The 27,009-nt window shown below is 37.0% G+C and overlaps 1 long non-coding RNA gene across 1 annotated transcript; it reads left to right on the top strand.

The window, feature by feature from the left end:
• The first annotated feature begins 2,288 nt into the window (after positions 1–2,288).
• LOC148759096 (uncharacterized) lies at positions 2,289–19,999 on the top strand. The gene is made up of 3 exons (XR_016022413.1): positions 2,289–2,394; positions 10,250–10,305; positions 10,858–19,999. It is a non-coding gene; the product is annotated as an uncharacterized LOC148759096 (long non-coding RNA).
• The last annotated feature ends 7,010 nt before the right edge of the window (positions 20,000–27,009 follow it).

The raw sequence follows: 27,009 nt of genomic DNA on the forward strand, positions 1-27,009 counted from the left end.
CCCTTCTTCTTACACATAAAGCAAAGCTACTACCTCTTCAAGGAAATCAACTCAGAGTTACATTCAGTAACTTTGAGTTACACTCAACTCAAAGCCCAGCAAATCAGGGGCATGCATAATCGCCTCCATCAGTACGGTGGTGACTCCTCATAGTCCAGGGACTATGTTTCCTGAAGTAGATCACAGCATTGACCCAAAGCATGACCACTCCCTGTACCCACATCCATTGCCATATATCTTTGCATCCGCTCACTGCAGATGAAATGTGCCCACCCTGTGACTCTGAGCTCAGCCACATGACTTGCTTTGATCAGTGGGGTGTTACAGACACGAAGGAAGCAGAAGCTTGCCCTCCATTGTTAACATAAGCACATACTCAAGGGTAGCCTACACAAGAATGAGGACACACAGAGCAGAGCCAATTGCCCAGTGAAGTTATCCTACATTAGTTGACAACTAGCCAACCTCCAGATAATATGAATGAGTTAAGCCAAGACAGAGCCACCTGGCTAAACCCCAGCTGGTCCTAGACACATGAGCAGTAAATGCTTAATGCTTTATGACACTGATGTTTCTGTAATTATTTATTATGCAACCCTATGATGATAATAGATAGCTGATACATTTCCCAAACCCCAGTGAACAGAAACTTACTTGTTTTGTTTTTGCCTCAAGTCTGCATAATATCTAATATGTGGTTTCCCAAAGTGGAATTCAAATTTTTGTTGAGCTCAATTTGATACATAGCAAGGTTTAGCGAGAGAAAAATGCTTTAAATAATGTCAAACATGAGTACGAATCACTTTTTATATAGTTATAGCACTCTTAACTTCTCAATCACTTTCTGAGCTCCGTTCATTTGATTTTTATTGCAACCCTAATGGAAGATAAAAGACATTAACTCTGTATTACTGACTGCTAACTCTCTGTGACTGAGACTTGCTCCAATTACAACTGGTTAATGACAGAACAAGACTGAGCACACTGAAATCCATATCTCCCAGCTCCCCAAATCTGCTCTCATTGCTGAATAAGACTTTGTTAGAGAATTAAGGCTACAACATTTTCATTGATATTTAATGAAAAATATGGTCATGATGTCCTTATCTCATTAGTAGACATTTTCAGGCACAAGCCTTCTTCTTTCAGAAATCTCTGATTCCTTCTTATGCCTATTCTGTCTAATTGAACACTTACTTCAATATTTTCTACTTAGGGGAGCTTTAGAATCTGGTCAGTAAATAAGAACTGGATGCAAAGGAATTTTGGCCTATAGCAGAGTTTCTCAGCCTCAACTTCGTGGGCTCGCTAACTCTTTGTGTGTAGTGGGAAGTGGGGGGCTGCTCTGTTCATTGTAGAATGTTTAGCAGCATCCCTGGCCTGTACTACTGTACTGTATGCCAGTAGTATTTCCTGAGCTGTCACAACCAAAAATTTCTCCAGAACGGGACAAATAGCTCCCCCCGTGGGGGGAGCAAAATAGCCCCCTCCCCTATGGAGAAATGGGTCTATAGATTAAATGCAACCAGGATTTTGTCCTAGTGTCAGAGTCCTCAAATATGAAAGCTGAAATCGAAGGGATGAGTTTGTGCAACCTTTTCATTTTGTAAGGGAAGGAACTACACCCAAAGGATTAGGCAAGGCCACAAGGCTGGTTAGTGCCATGTCTCTTGACACATAAATAAATCATTTTATATACTATGTATCTGCCCTCCTTTACAAATGCAGTGGGGATTTTGGGATACTCCATTCAACTTCTAATTGGTATTTTGCATCCAGGTAATGACTTATTAGCCTGCCTTTGGGTTTCTATAGGAGCTCTGATCCTACCCAGATAAGGCCACACGTATATATCTCTTCACCGGACTTCTCTGCCTCTATATCTCACCCACACACGTGCCGTGTGTGCCACTCTCCCCTAGGCCAGGCCCTGGTGATAGTCATTCTTTTGTCTCCCGTTTTCAGTCTATACTTTTACACCCAGCTCTCCATCTGTTTCCAAAACTAATTTCTTTGACTGGGCCTGGATATTATGTTTCTTGTCCTTTTCATCCTTTAAGTTCTTCCTTGCAAATACCCTTTGCCATTTTATAATTCCAGTTTTTTGGGTAGCAACTGTCTCAAGGCAAGACCTCCTCAACCCAAGAGCTCCTTTTGATTATCATCACCCTCCCAGATCCCCATTTAGGTACCCAGAAGGAATATGTACACTGTAAGAGACAAATTATCAATTTGTTCTTGGAAGGGCCCATTGTTCTGTCTTTAATACACCTGCATGTTCTATTTCAGCACACTGGCTTTTCATCCTCGCACCCCACCTGCAGTAGCTGCTCAGTTTCATCCTTGCTTTGGGGCTCAGGGAGTATTTTGTGACCCCGCCCTTCTTTGAAACAAGTAAGTGAGCAAAACAAAATAACTTTGTATCAAATATGGAATAACAAATTCAGTCCTTTGGGAATGTTGTTCCATGAAAAGGGTGGAAAATAATTATTTGATAAGACTGCTAGCTACAATGAAAAGGGCATAATTAAAAAGCTTGCTATCATAGTATGCAAAAGAGAAAAATGTCATCTATTTGTATTGAGGAAATTGACTCCGTTTATTACAGCCTATCAAGAATATAATCTGGTTTCAAGTGATTATGTATTAACCTGTAATAAAAAGTTGCTAGGATGTGAAGTAAAGAGAAAAAAATAGCATTCCACAGAGTACGGAGGTGAAAGGCATTTGGGGGCTGTTGACTCTTCCCACTTTAGGAGTGGTTGTTCATTTGCTTTTAAAATTACTTTGACTTATTTAAGAAAAAGATGAAGGAAGGGATAGATTTTGGAAAGGAAGAGACTCAAAACTCTCTGTGGAGACTTTAGTCTGTGCACATAAAGCCAGACAAGATATGTAAGAGAGGGTGCAATTTGATTCTGCCATGAGAACGTGCTGAGCAACTCCTGCTCCAGAAGGAACCTGAAAAAGGAGCTGAGTTCAAGATCTGTAACAATGAGGCAGGAGATGGGTATATTGCACAGTTCTGAATGTGCCATCGACGTGCAACGTGCAATGTATGTTCATAAACATCACCTGGAAAACTGAAAGTGTTAATTCTCAGCTCCAAATTCAAGTTATATACTGTATATGTTTTTGTTTTTGTTTTGTTTAATTTCATGGAAAGTCATTTCCAAGCTTGAGGTATTTTTGGCTTGTTGTCTGCATTGAAAAGGAAACATTTTTATACGTAGCATATAAGCAAATAATTTTTAATGAAAACCTCCTTTGAACAATTTTCTTATAGCTACATGTTTTAAGATCCATACAAACGAGTATTTTTATTTAAGTGGACATTGTGCTGGGTCTAGGAAGCCACAAAGTGAAGAGGAAAGTTGACGGTGATTGAGTCAATTTAGGCTGTGGTCATGTGTTTGTACAGGAAGGTTGGTTTCATAAAATTCAGTTGCTCTGGTTTGCTTGTATTCCTCTCAATGCTTCATGAAAACAGGATAGTCAAAAAGGATAATTCAATTCTCATTCCTTTTTCATTTGTGGATATTGGCAAGAGGAAACTTGGAAGAACCAGGGCAGGCCTGTGAGTTCTTCCTCTCAGGGGCTGTTATGTAGCAGGAGGGCACGTCAGTTACCCATTGCCACAATAATGCTGCATAAAAAAACAAATACAATACTTCAGAGGAACATATAACAATAAACATTTATTTTTACTTATGAGTGCATGGGTTGGCTGACGTACTGCAGATCTGGGCTGGGCTGAGCTAATCTCAATTTGGCTTGCTTATGCTTCTGCAGCCAGCTGGAAGACCAACTAGTGGCTGGCTCTTCTAGGATGGCCTCAGCAGGGACAACTCTATTCACCTCCAAGTTTTTCTCACTTCCCTTTAGAAGGCTAATGGGACTTGTTCTCACCATGGTGGCATTTATCCAAGAGAGGAAGCAGAAGTGTACAGTGCCACATGAGGCCAAGACTCAGAATTGGAATTCTTTTCCTGAAGTCACATTCTCATGTCCAAAGCAAGCCACAAGGCTAGCCTACAGTTAAAGGCTGGGAAACAGACTTCAGGTCTTTATGGAAGGAACCGGGACAGTCACGTCTCGAACAGGGTAGACATACAGAGAGGTGGAAATTGGAACATTTTTGCAATAAAAATCACCACGCAGCACAAACATCCTGGTGGAAATAGGAGCTAGGAGCTATATCCTAAACCTGCATTTTCCACAGCAGGCACCCTGCTTTTGTATAGATTGTATTTAAGGGAGGCGTGGTGCTATCTCCTTTTTCGTACTATCACTACTGACACTATTTTATATCATAAAGCACAGTGAAGAAATCAGATAAACAAGTTCAAGCTTTTGGTACGTTTTAAATGATTCAGAACTTCATTGATCTAAGTAAATTTCTCCACTACCACTAACCTAATATTGTGAGGTCTTCCTTGAATTTGTTCTGTATACATAGAGTGAGGGTTTTTTTAAACATACATGGTGACTGTGACTAATATGTCCCTCTTATACATATGTGTATATATGTACTTCCCCTGTCACTAATCCCCCTTGGTGTGGAAATCTCTCTCTCTCTCTCTCTCTCTCTCTCTCTCTCTCTCTCTCTCTCTCTCTCTTCTTGTAAGCATACGTTCCTCCTTACAATAGCAGCAATTTGATTTTTCCATGGGGAATTACCCTTTCTCCATTCCATGAAGACTGATTATGGCTGTCAAGATTTAGGGGCATAACTCATAGCAGGTCAATGGCCGCCTGACTAGGGAATTTTAATACTTGATTCCTTGGCTTCTCCTTTAATTCTATGAACTACATCATATCTTTCCACGAAACTTCTTTTTGCAAGTTATCCAGAAGTTTTTCTGTTCCTTACAGTCAGAGAATACTAAAAGTTGCATCCCTTGAATTTTACCACGTGTACTCTTTCCCTTACCTATGAACATTTACAGAATATGTTACTGTATATTACTCCAAATTCTTATCTGAAGAGTGTAACTTAAGTATTTTTACTTTTTTTTAAAAAAAGCACAAAGATTGAATATTTGTGTGGATGACCACCTGTAGAAGTTATTGGCGTGGGGATCATGATGGAACATATACTATTTGTTTATATTTGTTAACAGTAAGAAAAGGCTAGAGATAGTAAAAAGCGGCATAATCTTTGAAGCTGGGCAGATCAGGATTCTAATTATAGCTCAGCTACCTACTAGATTATAGTCTGGGTAACACACTCAGTTTCTTCACCATTAAAATGTGATTTATAACACTTTACCATACCAATCCTAGTGAAAATTAGAGATAATATATCAAGTGCTTGCCACACTGTAGGTACTCAATAATTTATAAATATTATTATGCATATAAGTAGTGAAGAATTAACTATGCCCCAAAAGAGGTCTGGTCTTTGTCCTTGCTTCTGGGAAGTAAGCTCTTAAATCTTTGGAACTTTCCAAGTGATTGGAGCATCTTTGTTATTCATGATGTGTCCCTCAGACTGCACCTAATATTTTTATGGTAATGAGGTGACTCATAGTGGGCCCCTAGATAGTTGATGGTAGCAAGATTACTCAGCGTGGGGGCTGGCCACACCAAAAAAATCAACCATGTGGTTAGAGGATTGAGGCTTTGAGCCATGTGTCATCAGCCTGACCTCTGGGGAGGGGACGGGGGTGGACATTGCATTCAACCCCATGGGCAATGATTCAACTATTGATGCCCATGTAATGAAGCCTCAATAAAAATTCTGGAAACTGCAGCTCAGGTGAGCTTCCAGGGTGGCAACACTTGATGCACATATTGCCACATATCAGTGCCAGAAGACTAGCACATTTGAGGACACAGAAGCTTCAGATTTGGAGCCTTCCCAATCCCAGATTCTGCTTTATGCATCTTTTTCCTTGGCTGGTTTTGACTTGTATCCTTTGGCTACGATAAAACTGTAGTTGTAAGGGTAGCCCTTTCCTGTATTCTGTGCGTCGTTCTAGTGAATTATCACTAGATAATTTGGGGGAACCCACAGACTTGCAGTTGGTGTCTGAAATCTTGGACTGACTTGGCAGTCTGAAGGCCTGTGTCCTTAACCTTGAGTTTGGCTAATTCTGGGTAGCAGATTATATCTAACCATGTAAAGTGAATATTACCTCCTTGAAACTGAGAAAAAAAATCTAGTTTTACTTCTAGGCAGCTGGGAATGGTAAATGGAAATTACATTAAATTGTATTTAAAATGCACAAATACAAATATTATTCTCTTACCATATATTATACGTTATTATTGTTTTATTTTGACAAATGTAAAGAAGGATTTTTAAGGACCTCCATATGATCGCATGTAATTTTATTAATCTCTTATATTCTTAAATCCTTTAATTCTACCAAAGGGATTTTCAGAAACATAACCCTTATATTTGGGAAAATACATCTTTGCTGGTCTTAGGCTGCTGAGCAGAATATAATCTTTCTGAAAGTTACCTATAATAGTAATGATTAACCATTTAAGTAGCCCCTTTCATATGCCAGGCATTATGCTCAGTACTTTTATAGGTACATATTCTAATTTTTATAAACAAACTGGAAGGTATTTGTTACCATGCCCTTTTTTAAGATGTCTATTATTGACTCCAAAGACAGACCTCCATAAAAACCTATTGATCAAGCAAAACAAAATTTAGTAGACTTATTGCAGGACAATAAGGAGAACACCGCTTTGACTTGGTCTTAGTATCATCTGAAAAGAGTAGGGAAGGGTATTTATAAGCTTTGGAGTCTGAGATTAAGTGTTTTCGTGTGGTCTTTCTTGGCAGGAAACTTATTGGGATTAGGCAAAGTTCGTTACATAAGAGTTGAAAATTGGAAGATGCAGCAAGATGAAAGTTGTAAGAGAATGTTGATAGCAAAGTTTTCTGATAAGTGAGTTATGTGTCCAGCTGAGTAATGTATTGTTCTGACAGAAGAACGGTTGGCCAGGATGAGCAAATCTTTGCACAAAAAAATTAGCTTGCAAGAATTTCCTACAGTAGAATTGTGAGGTTAGGAGAAAGTGGCAAGCTTTTATAGAGGAAAGAAAATGGAAGAAGGAAGCGAAAAATAGAAAATGAATAAGGAATAAGGAAACAAGTATAGAGGCCAGAAGTGGCTTGAGATTTGGGGATTGACTGACTGAATATACTTCATTTCTGGCCAAGCAGAGCATTTACAAGGACACAAAAGTTATCTAAATTTTGGTTTGCTGACATGGCAGCCTGAGCAGGAGTGTCCATCTTTGGCCTACAAAGTTATTTCAATAGAACTAAGGTTGCCTACATCAATATGTCTTTACTATTTTTTTCCAGAAAGATAAGGCTATAGAGCAGTAAATTACTTCATTGCCTTTTGGGGAGGAAAATTAATTTTCCTTCTACACGTCTGAATTCTTGGCTGAGAACCCTCTGTAATAAAAACAGATTAACAAAAAAAAAATTTAATTTGTACACACATAAGGGAGCCCCACAAAGATAAGGGACTCAGAAGGCAGCCAAATAATTGAGGCTTATATACCATTTTGAACGAAGGAAAGGGATAGGGGCTCCAGGCTTCAAAAGGAGGAAGGCAATTCAGAGCAAGGTGAGAAGAGCAAATGTTTAGTCAACAAAGGTTGTCCTGCCATGAAGATAAATCTCTCAGTAAAAAGGTTCTCTCTCATAATGGCTCTCTTCCAAGCACAGGCACCCCTTCTTTTTATTTTACTTTATTTTTATTAGTTTCAGGTGTACCAAACGTAATAGTTATACATTTACCCTCCTCACAAAATGATAACCACCCCCAATCTATTACCCCTTTGGCATTGTATATAGCTGTTACAATTCCACTGACTCTATTCCCTATGCTGTACTCCACATCCTGTGACTATACATACATATGTATGAAATTATAGTTGACATTCAATATTATTCAGCTTCAGCCTCAGGTGTACAGTGCAGTGGTCAGGCATCTACACTGTCCATGAAGTGGTCTCCCTGAATAGGAGAAGATATTTGTCAATAATATATCTAATAAGGGGTTAAGATCCAAAATTTATAAAAAAACTCATTCAACTCAACACAGAGGACATGAAGAAACATTTTTCTAAAGAGGACATACAGATGGCCAACACACATATGAAAAAATGCTAAACCTCACTAATCATCAGAGAAAAGCAAATAAAAACTACAATGAGATACCCCCTCACTCTGGTCAGAGTGGCTGTCATCAATAAATCAACAAACAACAAGTGCTGGCGCGGATGTGGAGAAAAGGGAACTTTTTGGTGGAATTGCAGATTGGCGTAAATTTCCTTTCTAAATGTAGACTTTCCTTACAAAAGGATAACTTCTACTCTGTTTTCAGAGCTTCTCCTGTGTCTGCAGTTTCTTAAAAATAATGAGCTTAAAATAATTCTTATGCCAAAGAGGCATATGTTAGGGTGGAACATTCTGCTACTCTTCAATTTACTTCGGGAATTTCCAGAAAATTCGTTCAGAAAAATAAACGATTCAACCAGTCCCCTTCTCAGGACAATAGATTGCTCATCTGGGCAAGCTTCTTACTGATGAAATAATTGTTTACTCATTAAGTAGCACTTCAAAATTCTCACCTCTCTGTGACCACTCGTCTTAAATTATTTATATCATGACTTTTTTCCCAATCCCAAACAGATCCCTACCTGAAAAACTAGGATTAAACCACTGGAGCCCAGACCTCAAAACTCTATGAATATCTCCCTCTGACCTCCACTTTCAGGGACACTGTTAACACTCTATCAAGCCAATATTCTCTCTAACAATAGGGGTGTGATAATATAATAACAACAGTAAGTAATGACCCAGGTTGGCTTCATCAGCAGTTTGTTCTGGTGGTTATCTAGGTCTTTTGAGAGACTTGACTAAATGGATAACCAAAGGGAAGTGCTAAAGAAAGTAACTTGCTGCTGAATAATCTAGTACAAAAACATATCTCCTTGCGTTCCCCTCATAAATATCTTCCTTTGATCTATGGGCCGGGATCTCTATGACAGTGACCACCTGCCCCCACAACAAAAGAACATCCCAAGCCCTTTTAGAGTCTTTGAGCAAGTAAAATAGGAATAATAAGGATGTATTGTAAAGATTCCATGAGAAATGCATATGGAGTTTTTAATACTATGCCTGGCATCTCGTAAGTACTCAGTATCAGTAGCTATTATGATGATTTAGTAAACTTTCATCTCATTTTTTTCTCTTCATCATTCTCAACTCCATATTCAAACTCATCAATGAAAGGATTAGATTTTGAACACTAAACAGCATTTATAGGTCTTTAAGTTGAGCTTAGCACAAAGAAACAAACACATAGCTTCTTCTAAGAAAACAATAAAAGAATAATTATTTATAAAATATTTATATAATATATATTAAAGTGCATTTTTGCACTTAATGTTAGTGTATGTATTAAAGATGCTTACTTCATAGACACATTATTCAAATGCCTATATTGCTCCAAAACAGAGTTTTAAGTGTGATAGATTTTTATTTTAAAAAAGAAAGCGCTGTCTGTATAATGCTGTTCCTTACAACTGCCAGTTGTAATCCACCAGGACTCAGGGTGCCTGGTTGTTTACCAGGACAGAATTCAGAATCTCTTAGAAAATATCCCTGTCCCCTTGGATTTAGAGAGGACATGCCATCCTCCCAGATGGGTCACAGGCCTAGGGCTCATTTCATTCTCTTGCTTGGAAGGGCTGATATCACCTTCCAATTACATTTGCTTGTTAGTGCAGTCTTTTTACAAAGAACTAAAGTGTGCCACTGAGTGTCATTTAGACTCAGTCAAACTGGATTTATATAAAGTAGAATGTGTTGGAGATAAGAATGGAGGGATATTTTTAGAACTTTTTAAATTTAAAAAGCTTTATGCCACCATTAGCACATTCATTAAAGTAGCATTTAATTATGAGATGGGTTTTTACGCATATATAATGTATCAAATTAAGCAGAAGAAAATAATTTTAAGCCTTCTAACATTAACTGCCTTTCTATTTCACAGGTTTTTGGAAAAGGAATTCTTAATTTTTCAATTAATTTTTAAATTAAGTGCTCCCTACAGAAATGACAATTCCCTGGATACTTTGAGAAAGACAAATGGAGATTAGTCAATGTAGCAAAGCTTTCCAATGGGGGGGTGGGGAGGGCTGTCAATGTTTTCTTATTCTACATGAAAACAAGCCTGGATCTCCTCTTTTTCTTCATCCCCATTAGCTACCATGCTATATAGATCGGGATCACAAGCCGAAAAGCCGGTGGAGACCAGGCAGGTAAATAAATAAGGGCTGTGTGCTCAGGGGATACCAAGTGAGGCATGAAGACTGGAAAACTGGAGCCAGTGTGACTCATCTCAATATCAAAGTTGCTATTTAGTTCCAGCCAATTGGAATTGTAGGCCCAGTGTTGACAAATCTGCATATTTATGGATTTTTTTTTTTCCAATTTTTAAATGTTAGCAACTAATTCAAATTAAAGGGGGTAAATATATGCTGTAGCTGATTCTTTGTGGGGCCAAAGGAAAGTAGCTATGAGCCAGAATCAGGTCATAACCCATGGGGTGCAACATATGACTTAGAGTGAAGTGTAATTAGAAGACAGGACTGTTAGAAACATCAAAAGATAACAGACAGAAAGAAAAAAATAATAAATGTTGGGAAGCCTTTGGTTGCAAGAGACATAAAATTCAACAACTGACTTTTTAAAGGGGAAGATATTTGCTGTCATCTGTAAGTGAACAATCCAGTTGTAGGCAAGGTTCAGGCAGGGCTGGATCTAGCAATTCTAATGACGTCAGCATCGTTTCTCTCCATTCCTTCCCTCAGCCTTCCAAGGTGTCTGCTTCATCCTCCGGCTACACATGGTGACACAGTAGATCCAGGCTTGTTCATTGGAATTGAAAGTAGCTGCCATGTTCCACACATCACATCTTCACATTATACCTACAAGAAAAGAAAGAAGTTCTTCAGCCCCAGCAGAAGAGAGAATCATTTCTCTTCTCAAAAAGGGCAAAACAAGTATCTTTCATGTAACCACCTCCACTGAGGTTGTGGGCTCCACCTTGGACCATGATAGCCAAGAGATGGAATCACCGTTTAACTTAAGCTATTCAGAATTTCAGGGGTTCTCCTGGAACAACCCTAACCAATAATATACAGCTGGGAATAGCAAAGGGTAGTTTCACAGTATTTTCTTTATGGATTACTGCTGTAGGGAAATGGACTCAGTCACAGGTAGTACAGAGGTGCCAAAAAAATTATATACACATTTTAAGAAAGTAAAACTGTAATACTCAGTATATAACGATAACAAAAGATGAATACAAGTCACGTTTGACTTCTGCAATTACAAGAGGTGCTCAAAGTGGTTACATCAGCGTCCAGACACTTCTGATTATGGTGAACTATTGCTTGAGCAACATTGACCAAAGTGTCCACTTGTATACATTTCTTTGGCACCCCCGGTAGATATCCGCCAGATTAGAAGAAGAAAAAAATTAAGGAAACTGAAAACAAAATACCCAATTAGTAGGAAAAAAAGTAAGAAAAGACAGTGCCAATAAATGTGAAATTTTCAGTGTGGAAAGTGTGGAGATCAAAGGCAATTGCTGCAGAGACCTGAAGTACAAGAATGGAAAATACCCACTATAAAAGTAGTAGAAGAAAACATGGAAGAATTTTTATTTTTATCATTTTAAAATGAGTAAGGTCTTTCCAATTACCATACAAAACTCAGAAGCCATAAAGAAGAAGCTAGACAAATTTGACTATATAAAACTTTAAAAGTCTACATGTCTCTAATAACATAACTTTATTAAAAATAAGACAAGTGTCCATCAAGAAAGAAATCAACGTACTAGATAATCTTAATAAATAACAGTGAACAAGAACAACAACAACAAAAAGACAAGTAACAATCAGGTAACATATTTGCAACTCATACAACACAAAAAGAAATTGTAGCCTTAATATTTAAAGAGCTCTTACAAATCAAAAAAAAGATAAACCCAATAGGAAATTGAGCATACATTATTAACAGGAACATATGGCTTAAAAATGTGAAAAGATGCTTAACTTCAATTACAATGAAAGAAATGTAAATCAAAAGAAGCAGAAATTATTTTTCACATCTAGGATTACCACAGATCAAAAAGGTTGGTGTTATGCAATGTGGCAAAGCTGTGAGGAAACTTGCCTTTTCATGTACCCTTGATGGGAGCATAAATGGGTGTGATCTTTTGGAAGGACAATTAGTAGTATCACTCAAAATTAAAACGTACTTCCCTATGACTAAGCAATTTGACTTCAAAGATTGCCTGTGTCAATGACCTTCGGTCAAAGAGCACCAGAAATGCACTGGTCGTTGAACTAGTTGAAGTCATTACTCATTCGAGTGAGGGAGAATACGTACCACAGGGAACTGTGGGATGCTTTCTCAAGAGGGTGGCATTTCTAACTCCTTACTATGGTGTTTTGGCTTTGATTGAATGATTTGGGGAAGAGTCCAAGGAAGCACAGTTTTGCTCTGGATTAAGTGCTGTCAGAACGTTGGCGCAAGTCTATGGCTATCACAGTCTTACTCAGAGGCAGGGCAGACTGGAACGAGGCTAAATCTGTGACTAGTCAAGACGCAGTCCGATTATGTGGAAGAAGGGATGGTTGGTGTTTTGTGGGGTTTTTCCAGGGACTTTGTCTTTGTCTGAAGTAGTCTTGTTTTCACTAATTTCTTCTCAGAGTGACTGTATGATGCTGTCATTCTGTGAGACTGTTTTATGTCCAACAGGAGTACAGGGTAACCTAGCTGTGAGCGCCATGCCAGCTTCAAACAATACTGGACCTTAGCTGTAAGTGATGTCAGGGCTGCCTTTTTCTTACCCGTGTCTGAAAGATATGCCTAGGCAAAGAGATGAACGTACAAAGATGTGCGATATAGCAATATTTACAGCAAAATATTCTAAATATCCACCAATGGAAGAAAGGTTAAATAAATTATGATTATAGCTGTATAACAGATTACATGGAGGCTTTGAAAAATGATGTAAACATGTGCTGATAGGAACAATTCGAAAATACTGTTAGGTATAAAAGCAAAGTATAAAATAACATTTGTTCTCATTTGTGTTGAAAGTCATTGATGCTATCGGGTAAATACTTCTGTTTCATCCCCCTTCTCCCTCCAGGATAGGAATACATCTCCTGATCCCTTTGTGTTTAGAGCAGGCCATGTTACTAGCTCTGGGACTTGAGTTATCGATAAGACATGAGTCACTTCTGAATTTTAACAGCTAATTGTTGGTCCAAGGTCCTCAGTAACTCCCCTCGCCTTCCTCATGGCCACTGGCAATGATGCAGATGGAGGTTTGGGTCCAAGAATAAGGAAAAAATGGAGCAGAGCCTCCAGCTGACCTGTGAAGAGACACGGCACTGAGCTTATAACCACAGCATAACCCAATAATAATCCTGACCAATGCAGTGTTAGTACCAGAATTTGGGTGCTACAGTCAAAAGGAATATGTGGTATTCAGTTAGGGGTTGGGTGATGGTCACTGAGGAAAGTTTTATCTGAGGTTGGAAGGATAGGGATCTATATCATATGTAGCAAAACATATAGTAAAATTGTCACCAGAAAAAAACAATTTTTATAGCAGTTAATGTACCCATTAGAATTGAAGCCTTAGGAGAAAAAGTTGAGAGGAAAAAAATAAAACATTAATAGCAAGTGTTAGTTTCTATTGACTGCATTTGGCAAAGTATTATAAAAAAGATAGGAGCTCAGAATAGAATCTACTGTTTCATAAGTGGAATATAGTTGCCCTTTCAACATGCAGTTTCCACCTATCTTTTGTTTCTGAAAATTTCTTTTGATTTATATTTTCTCGTGTTTGTTCTCATCCACTGCCTTAGTTTTTGTCCTCAGAATCTCCTTTCATATAATGTTGAGTCTTCTTTGCCTATCATCTATAACTACCTCTCAAATACTTTTTACCAACTATTTCTCTTTGACTTTTTTACTTTTTACTTTCTGTTACTCTTAAGGTATTCGTTATATGTTCATGAATTGCCTCTTGTGTTCTTCCAGGTTTATTCTTCAATTCTAAAATAACTTTTTTGTTGTTGTTTTCTTGATAATTTTCTACATTCTGTGAGCTCAAATTTCAAATCTTCCTATTTCTTTCTCTCTTCTCCAATTATCTCATTTCCAAATTTTTAGAATTAAGACTTATGTTGTTTCATAGTTATTAATGTTTTCTTAAATCATTTTATCTCACTTTGAAAAAAAAAACTGGGTTGTAGTTTTCATGTTCTTTGGTGTTCAGATTATGCTGGCATGCCTTCATTGTCTGTAAGGATCTTATTTTGCTCCTTTTCTCTCTTATTATAAAAACTTTCCTATTATAAAAATCCTTTGCTGTTGTATTTTTCATATGCCATGCATTTTCTTGTATTAGAAAAGGAGGGATCAGGAAAGCTTTCTTAGCTTCATGGCTCTAGATCGCCTGTTATTTGCAAAATGTGTTCAAAAACAAAAGCTGGTATTTTCCTGACAGTTGCCAACTCTAGTTCCTTCTCCCTCACATTCCTCTGAACCATTTCTTTTCTCCTATTAGGGTTCTAGTCTCAGTAGAAACTTTGTCTTTCCTCTGCTTTTTCCCACATTGTGGTTGATACCATGTGGTTCTTCTTGGTGGTGGTGGTTGGTCTTCCCCTGCTTATATTTGGGGGTTTGTAGTTAATCTAGTTTTCGTTTAGTGATAGATATTGTCCATGTGTTTTAGGTTTTGCTATCTTAGTTCCTGTATCTGCTTATATGGGGAGATTTGGGGAAATTTAAAAATTCTGCCACCATCTTCCCAGAGTCCTCTACCTCTGAATGTTTGAAAATCTATTTTCTTGGTTTTATGCTTTTATATAGTTTTAGTCTGTCTTACGTATATAGTTTATCATATACAGTTTTGTATATTCATATTATGTGTGTATATATGCATATGTGTATCAGTAGAACCATATGACATTTTAAGTAGAAAAAGGTTAATTCATGATGTGCATTCCAACTTTGTAACTATTATGACTCAAATCTTATTATAACTCTCTAGCATTCATAGTTTGGTCTCTGATCTACATGCACACACTTGCATGCATACACCCATGAGGCTGAGGGCTTCTTAAGAGCTAGATGTTTCCAAATTTTAGGGCAGAAAAACATCTATGGACCCATAACATCTATTTGTTTCTATTGATTTTATAGGTGGGGAAATTGAACTCCAAAGGGTGTTGCAAACATGCTTTTTAAAATGTCCGCAAAAGTGCTGAAATGAAGGGAGTCAAATTGCAGGGGCCCTTATTGGTGAAATGTATACAGTTTGAGCATTAAAATAAGATTAATGATAATAATTATGGCAATTATAGTAGTTAATGAAACAGATTGGATCTAAAAAATTCTTTTAAGTTCCTACTAATATTCAAACAAGAAAAGTTTATATCAGATTACCAAAAGGCATTATAATACACAAGCAAATGAGTGAATATAATAGAATATGCTTAATATTTTATTGATCTGAATATATTTTAAGAATTGTTAATATACAAATATATTAGTTAAATATCTTCCTATGAAGTTTAGGTATGTACTTTCTTTGATCAACACGGAATACATAAGAAAGCCAAATTATCCCAGCAAAAGTAGATTCAGTAGCAAGTAAAAGAAGGCCTGATCAGCACTTAAAATTAATCAGATTCAAAGGGTGTCCACAGCTAATCAGCTTCAGTGGTCACACACAATAATCAAGTTAAAGGAGGGTTCAACAGCGTGTTCTAAAATGATAAATTAACCAAATGCAGAAAAGAGTAAATCTGACTATGCAGACACAATCCCTCATCTCCTAGGAGTTGGCAATTCTTGACAGTTCAACTAATTATAATAAAATACTAACAAGAAATACATAAGATTTTAATAGTACTAACAAACCATACTAATACATCAACATGACAGGGCAGCGGATTGGATAAAACCTAAAAGAATTCCTTACTTCTTGGAAAGCTACCAAGTCTCAAAAAATAAAGCTTTTATAAAGAAAAACATTTACAAGTCTCAAGATGTAATGATTAGAATTTTTCTATAAAAAGGAATTTACTATTGATTAGCAGCCTCAAAATCACCTCAGACGGCTCAGCCAGGGCCGTGTCCCAACCAAGGATTAAACTTTTATAACCCATATACAAAATTTGGTTAGTGTGAAATGATACCATTTTCTTAAAGAGCTGGTAAGATTATTAAAACCCCACGGAGAGCTCTTAATGGAAACCTAGGAAGACACGACAATAAATAATAAAAATAAGGATAAGAATCATATAGGGCACTTTTATTCCTGGTTTTAAAGTAAATGTATTCACTAATTTTGTAATCGTTGTAATAGTGTGTTGCCTATTTTTTAAAGATGTTTAAAACATTGAAAATAACTTAAAATAAAAAGTGTTTAGAAGTGTTTTTTGGTAAATGATATTTAAAATTGGGGAAATTTACTGTGTCAAATTCATACATTTTGTTTTATTAATTTCTGCAAGTCACAGAGGAATTTAAAAAACTGATTCTTTAATAAAATCATAAGATTAATAAATTAGATATTAATAAAGTCAAGTATTAGTGCATATTTCTCACCCACACAAAAGTCCACTATATGATAAAACTATTAATAAAATTCTAGTCAGGGGAAAGCAGAACTTTAAAAAGTAAGTAAATGAATAAGCAATAAAATTTCAAGTAGTTTGAAAGAAGCAAAGTAGAATGATGCACTAGAGCCTTGGAGATGCATTCATTTGGACTGGGTTCTTCGAAAGCCTCATTGAATCTGTGCGGCTTGGGTGAAACCTAAATGACAAGAAAACACCAGTCATATAAAGATCTGAGACAGAAAGTTCTGGGTGGGTGGAGGGGGAATCAGCAAAAACAAATGTCCTACAGCAATGTCCTTTGCTTTATCCAAGACTTAGAAAGAAGGCCAGCATAACTGGAAAATAATCGGTGAGTACAGCAGTGGTAGGAGGAAAGACCAGTTCATGTAGGGCCTTGTAAGCTATAGGAAGACTTGTGGATTTTATTCCTAGCACAGCCACAAGTCTTTGGAGGTCTAGACACAAAGAAGTCAGGAACCAATTGATTTGTAAGTCACTGTTCCTATTTAAGAAATAGATTGTTGGGGAGCAAAAGTGGAAGATGAAGACTGGTTCCTTATTTACCTGGATCCTAGTTCAAACACTCCCTTGCCCCATGAACCCTTCCCTGCTTATCTGAATAATTTATCTCTTCTTTATACTGGTAACATTGTGTTGCTATTGTTTTATGACATTCATTATATTTAGTCTTGGGTTTTAGGAAACTTGTATGTTTCATCTCCCTCAAAAATCTTAGGATGTAAGATCCTACAGGGTATGGGTTATATAATATCTTGTCTATCTTTACATTTGTAACAGAGCTTAATTCAGTGGCGAATACAAAATAAATATATGAGGATGAAGGAGTAAGAATTTACCTTGCTCTGTGGCAATACATAGAATTAATTCGGCTTAATTGTTGAGAGAATTAAAAAAAATTAATGATTGTTGGTATTGACACATTAACAAAGTATAAAGAAGGTAGGAAGAAAGGGGGTTCAACTTTTTATGCAGGACCAATCCAAAGCCTGTTCTGGATAAAATAGAGAAAATAGAACTGTTTAAAAATAGTTAAGGTTTAATTAATCTGGGTGGGAAAAGTAAGGTTGAAAATATTGCTGTCAGTTTGACTGAGAAATTTCCTTAGCAAAAACAAAACAAAACAAAAGAAGAAATAGCATCTGTATTGTTTGTTGGCAAAACAAGAAATAAAGACAGCGCTTCATGGACAGTACTGAAAGGACAGGATATCAGATGTCAGAAGAAAATGAATTATACAAAGGAAGGCGAGGAGTAAAGAGAGGTACTGGGGTCAACACAGAATGTGCGTGGGGATGAGAAGAAAGGCTATAGAAGTGCGTGACACAAGGCCTGCTAGTCCATTAATGATGCTGGAGAGGTGATTCAGATCTGTAAAGCCATTAAGGTGTAACCTGTTTGCATGGATTTGCTTACCAGGAAAGAACCCTCTGAAGTTAAACAAACAAACAAACAAACAAACAAACACACAGTTTAAGGGCAAACAAAAACAAAAGGAGTATTAGTTATCATCTACCCAAGCCTCGTATTTTGTACATGAAATGGTTGAGCTACAGAAATATGAAAGAGCAGGCTGAGGCCACACAGCTAAGTAATAGCAACAGTGAAATTTAAACCCAGGTTTCCTAACTCCAGTTCATTGTTCTTAGCAACATACTCTGCAAAGTGGATGATTACAATCCATTTCCTCTCCTTTGTCATAGTATACCATGTTCTTTTGGGGGAATTCATTCTTGCCAATTGTTTGCAGTCTTGGGGGACTGTTCATCAAGTGTTCTTCCTGCTAGGGCTTGAGTATATGTTAGACAAATGCTTGACAAATCCGACTCACTTCCTGGGATTTCGAATCCTGAAAACACTGATTGTCAGACAGGAAAATTGATGGGACTGAATCATCGCAGCACGGCCAGCTGACAGGCCAGTCAGTTAAATCCAGCTGCTTGGATACCTGGAGCCACCACATTCTTGCTCCTTGGAAGCCCAGTTCTTTCACTTTCCTTTCATTTTTGAATTATTCTGTTATTCACATTTTTTGTTGTTATTATATTTTTAATCTTTTTGCTTGGCATAACAGAGTCCATTTCTTTTGTTTACAGCTGAAAAACTCTATTGTTGCTCTGCTTTTAGGAATAAAACCTGTCAGAACATGAGGCAAGAAATTAAAGAAACAGTAAAAAGAAAAGACAATGACAGAACTGAAATTTTATAAATAAGACGGAAGCAGAATTTCAGATTAGGGGTATACATCTATTCATTCATGTACTGATTTAATAAGTTTTTATTAAATATATATTCTGGGTGGTAACCACCTGTGGGCATCCAAATGAATGAAAATAAAGAGATTCCACAACACAGGTCAGGGACTCGATAGGCGAGCAGGATAGCCAGAGCAGAGAAAGTAGGAGTCAAGAGGAAGGACGAATGAATTGAGGTTGAGAGCTGTCAGAACAGGATCGACAAGAAGACTGAGCTACTTGGATCCCTGGAGCCACTTCAGTCTTACCCCTGAGCTTGGTTCTTTCACTCGTCCTTTGATTCTGGAAATTCTGAAATTGATCTGTGAACATGGGACACAGCTGAGTCCATAGGTGGCACTAAGAACAGAAGACACAGTGAGATTACTGTACTCTTTCCGTCTCTTACCCAAGCCTTGAAACTCTATTAAAATGTCACTAGAAAAAAATGGTCCAGGAGATGTGACTGGGATTCTTGCCTGATTTTGTATTTAGTACCCCTGAGCTAGACAGTTAATCTCGTTGGGCCTCAATTTCCTCTTCTATATAACAAAGGAACAACACCGCTCTGTTTGCCTCCTGAGTTGTGAGAAACACATGAGAAAATGGATGCGATAGCTTAGTAAATTGAGAAAAAAGATCAAGAGAAAAAAATGTTACTTTCCCTCTGGCATCGTTTCCAGACTTTGTTATGAACAGCCATTTCTCAGCCATGGCAGAGAGAGAAGGTTTAAAAAAACACAGTTAACTATAGAAAAGGAGAGCGTGGCTCTGCTGCCAGCTTCAAAGGTCAGCCTTTGGGTTATGTGGCTCCTGGAAATAAGAACAGAACAGAGGCTCTGGGAAGAATTTTGACAAAAATTAAACTTTAGGAAATGTATACCATGACTGAGAAATTACCAGAGTGTTTGTTCAGAAAGTATATGTATTTCCATTAGAAATAATCTCTTTGAGGAAGAGCATGCATCTTTTATTTCTGGATGTCATGCATCTAGCATGTTTACCCCAAATGCATATTTGTTGAATAAGGGAATGAATAAAATTTACTCTTGCCTCGGCCCATATCCATATACTTGCCCAGTGTGGTTCTCATAGCTTCTAAAATTGACATGCTATTCAGAATGGCAAACTGGTTCCTAAAGTTTGCCTACTATCCCTCGGTAGTCCTATAATTTTACATCACTGAAGTAAAATTATAAATATAGAATAAAGTTGGAATAAACTCATAGAAATAACGGTAAGGTACCAACATTTTATGAGGAAGTTTAATTCCATGAAAACAGCAATGAGAGGAAGATAAGTCACGCAGGGAAGAAGGAGTAGAAAATTAAATTGGTATATCACCGAGCTCACCACAATTTTTCAACTTAGGCAACTGGTTTCTTGGCTTCAGAGAGCTAGACCTTCAGAGAGTTCATATGAGCTACTACTCCCAGGACAGTGCATAGTCAGGGAAGAAGAGAGAAGAAATACTCTGCTAGCTTCTTTCTGTCCCAAGTCTCCCATTGTTCAAATGCACCCCACCTCACAGCATCTGTAGGTGTGTTACCAAGCTCTCTGGACAGGTCCTGGAACCCCTGCAGGTTCAGTAAAACCACTTGGTCTTCTGGCCAGTTGACACCATGTTTGAGCTTCTTCTATACTGTAGTTGTAGTAGCAACTGTAACAGAGCTCTGACTCTGTGACTTTGGGGCATTGTTAGGTTGCTCTGGGCAAGGAGCCAGGCAGATGACTGAGGCAAACAGGGAAAGAGAGTGGCTGTATGGGTCTGGAGTAGTGCACCTCCCAAACAGCCTTCTTCAGGAATTTACTTTAGCCCAGCAAAACGAGAAAGCAAATGTAAGAGGCAGGAAATAGGGAAGCAAAACTGAGGATCCATGAAAGGAAGAATGCATGATAGCTATGGAGCAAGACTGGAGAGCAAATAGTGCATATTGGTGCAGGAAAATACAGGCCTTCGTATGAAACATGTTCATAAAAAATGATAAGTTTAAAATCAGTTTAAGATACGTATGATAAAATCACATTGCTCGAGAAAAAAATAAAGGCAATTAGAAACTCCAAAAAGGAAAACCAAACCAAACAACAAATTCCAGTAATTTGTTGGAGAGCCAATTTTACGTGCTAATAACCTTGAAAAATCTAGAAGTGAAAAATACAACTGTTAGAAGTTAGGCTCATATAAAGATTTGAAGAGATAAAAGAAAAACTAGAGACATGTATTTTCACCTTACAAAGTGGGGATTTAAGACAATAGTGGGGATTTTAGATATTAGTGATGAAGCAAATGAGGACTGAGAAGCATTATTTCAAGTGACTTTAAAAAATAGTAATTTGACTGTACATCCCTACCAGGATTTATCCTAAGAACAAAAGAAAATCATAAAAAATATTGAACAGCATTATGTAATGATATTTTAATAATAATATTGGCATCATTAGATTGAATCTATTAATTATATGTTGGAGGGTAGAACATTTAAACAATTGTGCTAACGTCTTTCAGAACCAATATTTGTAAAATAAGAAAAGAAATATAAAATCAACGAAATTAAGAAAAAGTCATGTGATGTTTTTATTGGAATGTTAGTACAGCTTACTTATTTTTATCTTGCTAAAAGTAACAAAACTAACACCTTATGTCATACCTGTCTGTATTGAAAAGGCCTGGAAACAATGACAACCTGGTAAAATTGAGCAACCTCAGAGCCTAGATTTTGGTCTCTAAATATCATTTTCCACTAAAAAGATCTGGAGATCCTTGTAAAACAGATTTCATATCTATAATAGGAAATACACATGGTGTTCCTGGGATATCTTGTTAGACTAAAAGCAAGGAAACCAAGACTACAAATGTCATGTCAAAAGGTCTCAGGAGGCAACTTGAAGAAGTTCTCATTGGTGTAAAGTGGAAAAATTTAGCACCAAAAGGAATAATGACTGACTTGTATAAAATAGATCAAACATTTAAAAAATCCATGAATTCTTCATGATCCTAAAAACAAAAAAATACAGCCTGAATGGTTTGCTAGAGCACCACCTTATTATTCTGAAAATTGTTAAATAAAGGAAATAAATCAAGCATTTATCCTGCTTCTCCTATACAAAGGGTGTTTTTAGGTACCAACTAGTAAATGTGGAAACATTTTTTATGGTAGAACAGATAACTCAGAAGACATAGGAAAATTAAGAATGTCAACATTTTGCAATTCTTAGTGAAATAATAATATTGAAAAGACCATCAGTGGCTGCTAAAAACCATTAGGTAAAGGTTGATGGGGAACTTTATGATGGATCAGACTGCCATTCCTTGAACTCACTGATTAATCTTCCTATCACTGAAAGTGCAGCAACCAGACCTAATGCTTTTTATCTTAACATTATGCTATAGGAAGTACACAGCATTATCCATGAAATATTATTGCCAGGAAAAGGTGCTCTTTAAATATATATATATATATATATATATATATATATATATATATATATATATATATGATATATATATATACATAAATATATATGCATATATATATATGAATTTAATTAAGCTTCTAGGTGTAACTACCACTTTTATAGAAAGCATTTGAAGAACCACACATTAAGCACTATGATTTGACACACCAATTCAGCTATTCCTTATTTTTATTTTCTCTTTCCTCATGTAAGGAAAAACTGCTAGTTTGAACTACCATGGAAACATGTCATTATTATTCTCAAGGATACAAATACATTGTTGTTGAAGTCCAAAGTGATCTCAAAAAGGGTATGTGACCTGCATCCATTTACTTATTCAACCAAGATTTATTGGCCATCTACTGTAGATCCAGCGCTGCATTAAGTGCTATCGATTCAGAGATGACCCTAGCACCTCTATCCTGGATTTGATCACAATTCCTTGAAAATCTAGGACTCTATTCTTCCACATAAATGTACTGTGCAGAGATATTTGGAAGGGGGTAGTGGAAAAAGCTTTGATCTAGTTACCTGAATATCTGATAGCTGGTAAATTAGATATTACACATGATGTAGGGTCACATTAATGAGAATATTAAGAGTTTTAATTTTGGAAATTAAAATATGCCTTTTTTTTGTATTTTATCATAACATGATTTATTCTCAGTTCATGGTTTCTTTGACTTGGAAGTCAAGTTTATATAGAATTATTGGAATTTTAAAAAGAATCAAAAAAACCCTTAGCATTTGCACATGAATCTTTTTGAATTGGTTGGCAGATATTTCATTTACAGATAAAAAAAACAAAAAAAAACAAAACAAACAAGCAAAAAACTATTGCAGATAAGTTATTTGGGGATGAAAGTCAACCAGAAGAGCAATATATATTTTGTCAATAGTCACAAATAGATTTCTAGGAGAGCCAGCTAATTCTTAAAATTTTTTAAAGAAGAAAGGAACCTCTGGAATTTCAATCTCACATGACAGAATCCAACAAGGAATCTCTGCCATGGTTGCTGTTTCTATATCAAGCAAATAGATCATATGCAGGTTTGTCATGTAATTGGAGTAATACATCACTTTTGTAGAGGGATTTTAGTTGCATCGTTCTGTCCAGTAAGCATTTTTCTATCGCCTTGGCTGGGAAGAAAGCTCAGGAAAGTCCCTACTCTTTGAAATAATTTTGAAAAAGAACCCTTCATATTTTATAGAATACATTTTTCAACAAATTAACTAGAGTTATGAGAGTTTGGGAAAATAGGTCATCTGAACTTCCTGGGGTTAGGGAGAGTTTAAGTTGCTTTCTAAAAGAATCTTTCTGTTTTATTAGCCCTCTATGGGCAACTTGAAAGACTACTCTTCACTTAAACTTGTGTCAAAGTCCCACTTCCAGAGGAAGAGACCACTCCAGCCATTTGAATCTGTCAAAATGACTCTTTAACTTGCTTTGAGAACAGTGGCAAGAAGCTACAATGAAGAGAAGACAATTAGTCACCAAGAGATGGACATACTGGGGACACTGTGTAGAAGAATCTTTCAAGAGAAAGCTCTACACAAGGGGATGTCACCATGGCAATATGATGGATAAACTTGAGATTATCTGCCAGCATCCTTCTTCTGGGAATTTCCTCTTACCTGAGTCCACCCCCTAGGTTATCCCAGGCGCTGTCACCGTAGCACTATCTTTGAGTGCCTGGATTGGAATTTATGAATCTTAAAACTTCTGGGTTACCATGTTTTTTGTCACATAATGAAAAAACACAGAGGTAGCTGGGCAATAGAGAAAAAGGAGGAATAATGAAGCAGAACATTTTTTTTTAATGAGAGAAAAAAGGTAGGAAATAGAGGGAGACAGTCCTGAACACTGATATGCTGAAAAATGTTTAACAAGTTCCCTAGTTTAAAAAAATAAAAAACTGATTGTAGCCAATTTGCCAATTGATTTGTAGCCAATCAGCCAAAGAACTGATTGTAGCCAATTTCTGTGGTATAAAGTTTTCTACCACAGCACGTTTCAAACTACTAATGGGATGTCGCTGAACCTGCGTTGGAAAAAGATTCTTAGTAGCACAGCATTATATAGTATTTCTAACATACAGATACAGTAAATGTAAATAATTTCAAGAGCATAGGTAATAGTAACATATCACATAGATAATATTAAACTTGATAATAGTAAAAAAAAATAGGAAATGGTGATATCTGGTTAGTACCTAAATAATTTACTTAATTGTAAGTTTGCTTAATTTTTAATAATGGCTGTGTTTTACAACCAGCTTACAAAATTCTACTTAGTGGTAGGGCTTCTTCTGACATGTTAGTGGTTCTGATGTTATATATGTGCCTGGTTTTTGTTGCCTCTTAAATCCATCAATCTCATTCTTGTCCTTGAATTACTTGCGATAGATCAGTGCCCTTATAATACATCAATCTCTTTCTCTCTCCCTATACATATATATGCACATGTACACACACGTACATATAATATATATGTATATACATATATGCTATACTACATATAATATACATGTATATACATATATATTATACTTATCTTTATCTCTATCTCTCTGTTATAAATAAGCTAACTCATGTTGCATTTCGCCATTTGTAACACAGGTAGCTGTTTAGGCTCACACTAAAATTTTAAAGATAGTAGGAAAAATATTTGAAACGCCTTTAGTAGTACTTCCTTTTTACTGATTCCTTGTGTAATGTATTGTGGTTAATACTTTGATACAAACTACAGTTTTTTTTCCTCCTGCTTGCTCCTACTGATTATTCTTCTGCCATCCAGGCAGACACAATAGCTTTACTTATCAATGCCCTCAGGGCCAGTGAGAATACAACTGAGAAGAAGGCATTGCTCACCTTTGAGTTTCCAATTAGACTTTTAATAAAGTCCATAGTATAAGCAGTCATCTTAAAAGCAAGTCTTTCTATTATAGAAGCTAGGCTTTTTGAGTGAGAAAAAGTTTTGGTGACCTCCAGAGTGTGAGATCCTTGGAGTTCTCAGAGCACAGTGTTTATGCATAAGTCAGAGAATGAGGAGGGATATGTGACAGTGTGAGAACAATTTCCCATCTCTAAGAGATAGGAAAGTGAAACTGATGCCTAGGAAGTGAGAATCATTAAGGACATGGCTAAACTTTAGATTGTAGATCCGTGAAGGGTGCTGGAGGTTTCCACATTTCTGGAATAGGAGGTGGGTAAGTAACAGCACAATAAAAATGGTGATAGATACCCAACACATATTTGTGAGTCTTCCAGAATGTAAAAGACTGTCAGCTTCTGCAAGATAACTACTTCTGCAAATGTCCAGCATGGTCCCTGAGTAATAAAGTAGAAGGACCGAGGAGGGTATACCAGTGCTTGATTCTGAAGGCAGCCTCATAGATTCCCTGAGCCCCAAAGAAAAGAGAGGAAATGGACAGGCCAGTGGTCTGGAAGAAGCCTAACAGAAGAGTGAGAAGGATGCATGATCTCAATTCATATTAAGCAAAAGCTCTTGCAACACTGGGGACTCTGGCAGTGAAAACAACAAAGACCGGCTGCCAGTTTCCAGACATACTGAGCTCCCTCCAGCAGAGGCCAGGAAGCACAGGAGATGGTAGTTGGATCAGAGGTACTGCTATTGCCTCCATAAATAAGCTCCCAGGAACTCATAGTGCCTCTATAAAGAAGAGGAGAAAGAGAAGAGGATGAGAAACAAAGTCTGAATTGACCAAGTAACCTCAAGGTGACGAAGTGCTTGAGTTCTCTTGAACTGGTAAAATTTTATTATTTACTATAAGCAGACACAAGCCTTGTGAATAAAACTGCAGTGTGTTGTGTACAGAGATACTTGAAATGTTACCTTTTGCATACCTGAGATGTCCCCAAAATAATTTTTAAAGATACTTCCCACTGAAAAAATCTAGTTCAGTTTAGGGTTAGGAACACGGATCCTGGATTTGAGATTTAGAGACTAAGTATTTCTTGCCCCATTTGCTACTCTGACGTCTACTTAAGAAAAAAGGGAAGTCTGAGAGACTCCAAAGTACAATGTTAGTTTGTCTGTGGGGTTTACTCATTGCTGTGGGGCTGTATTCTTTTCATATAAATATATAAGACCCATAAATACATGAGACAACAGTTTTCCCCATCCCATTTTGATATTCCCATTAGCATTTGGAGATCGAAGTAACTCCAAAGTGAAATTTAGCCTTTGTCCATTCGACATATTTTAGTCGGAACCCAAGATAAGTGCTGTTTGGTGACAGAGGCAGCAATTATAAGACAATTTTAAGAGGAAGAAATAAAGGAAAAAGGAATCACCTATGGAGCTTATAAAAATACAGTTTCTGGAACTCATCCTCTTTCTTATTCTAGTCTAGGATGAGTCTCGGCTCGTTCATATCAACAAGCAGCTATCTTAGGCAGTAATCTTGCAAAGAAAGGAACCAGCTCTCCCAATCAGAGCACAAAAATGGTCTTAGACAGATGTAGGGTACTTCGTAGAATTCCACAATAAGCGGAAGAGCCAGGCTTTGCAAAGGAGAGGCATTAGGAAGCGCTGCTGACCTAAACGGCAATGAATGTGACATGTCTCTGGGGTACG

Source organism: Rhinolophus sinicus, chromosome 1 (genome assembly GCF_057876585.1).
Source record: "Rhinolophus sinicus isolate RSI-liver-muscle chromosome 1, RSI-T2T, whole genome shotgun sequence".
NCBI lineage: Eukaryota > Metazoa > Chordata > Mammalia > Chiroptera > Rhinolophidae > Rhinolophus > Rhinolophus sinicus.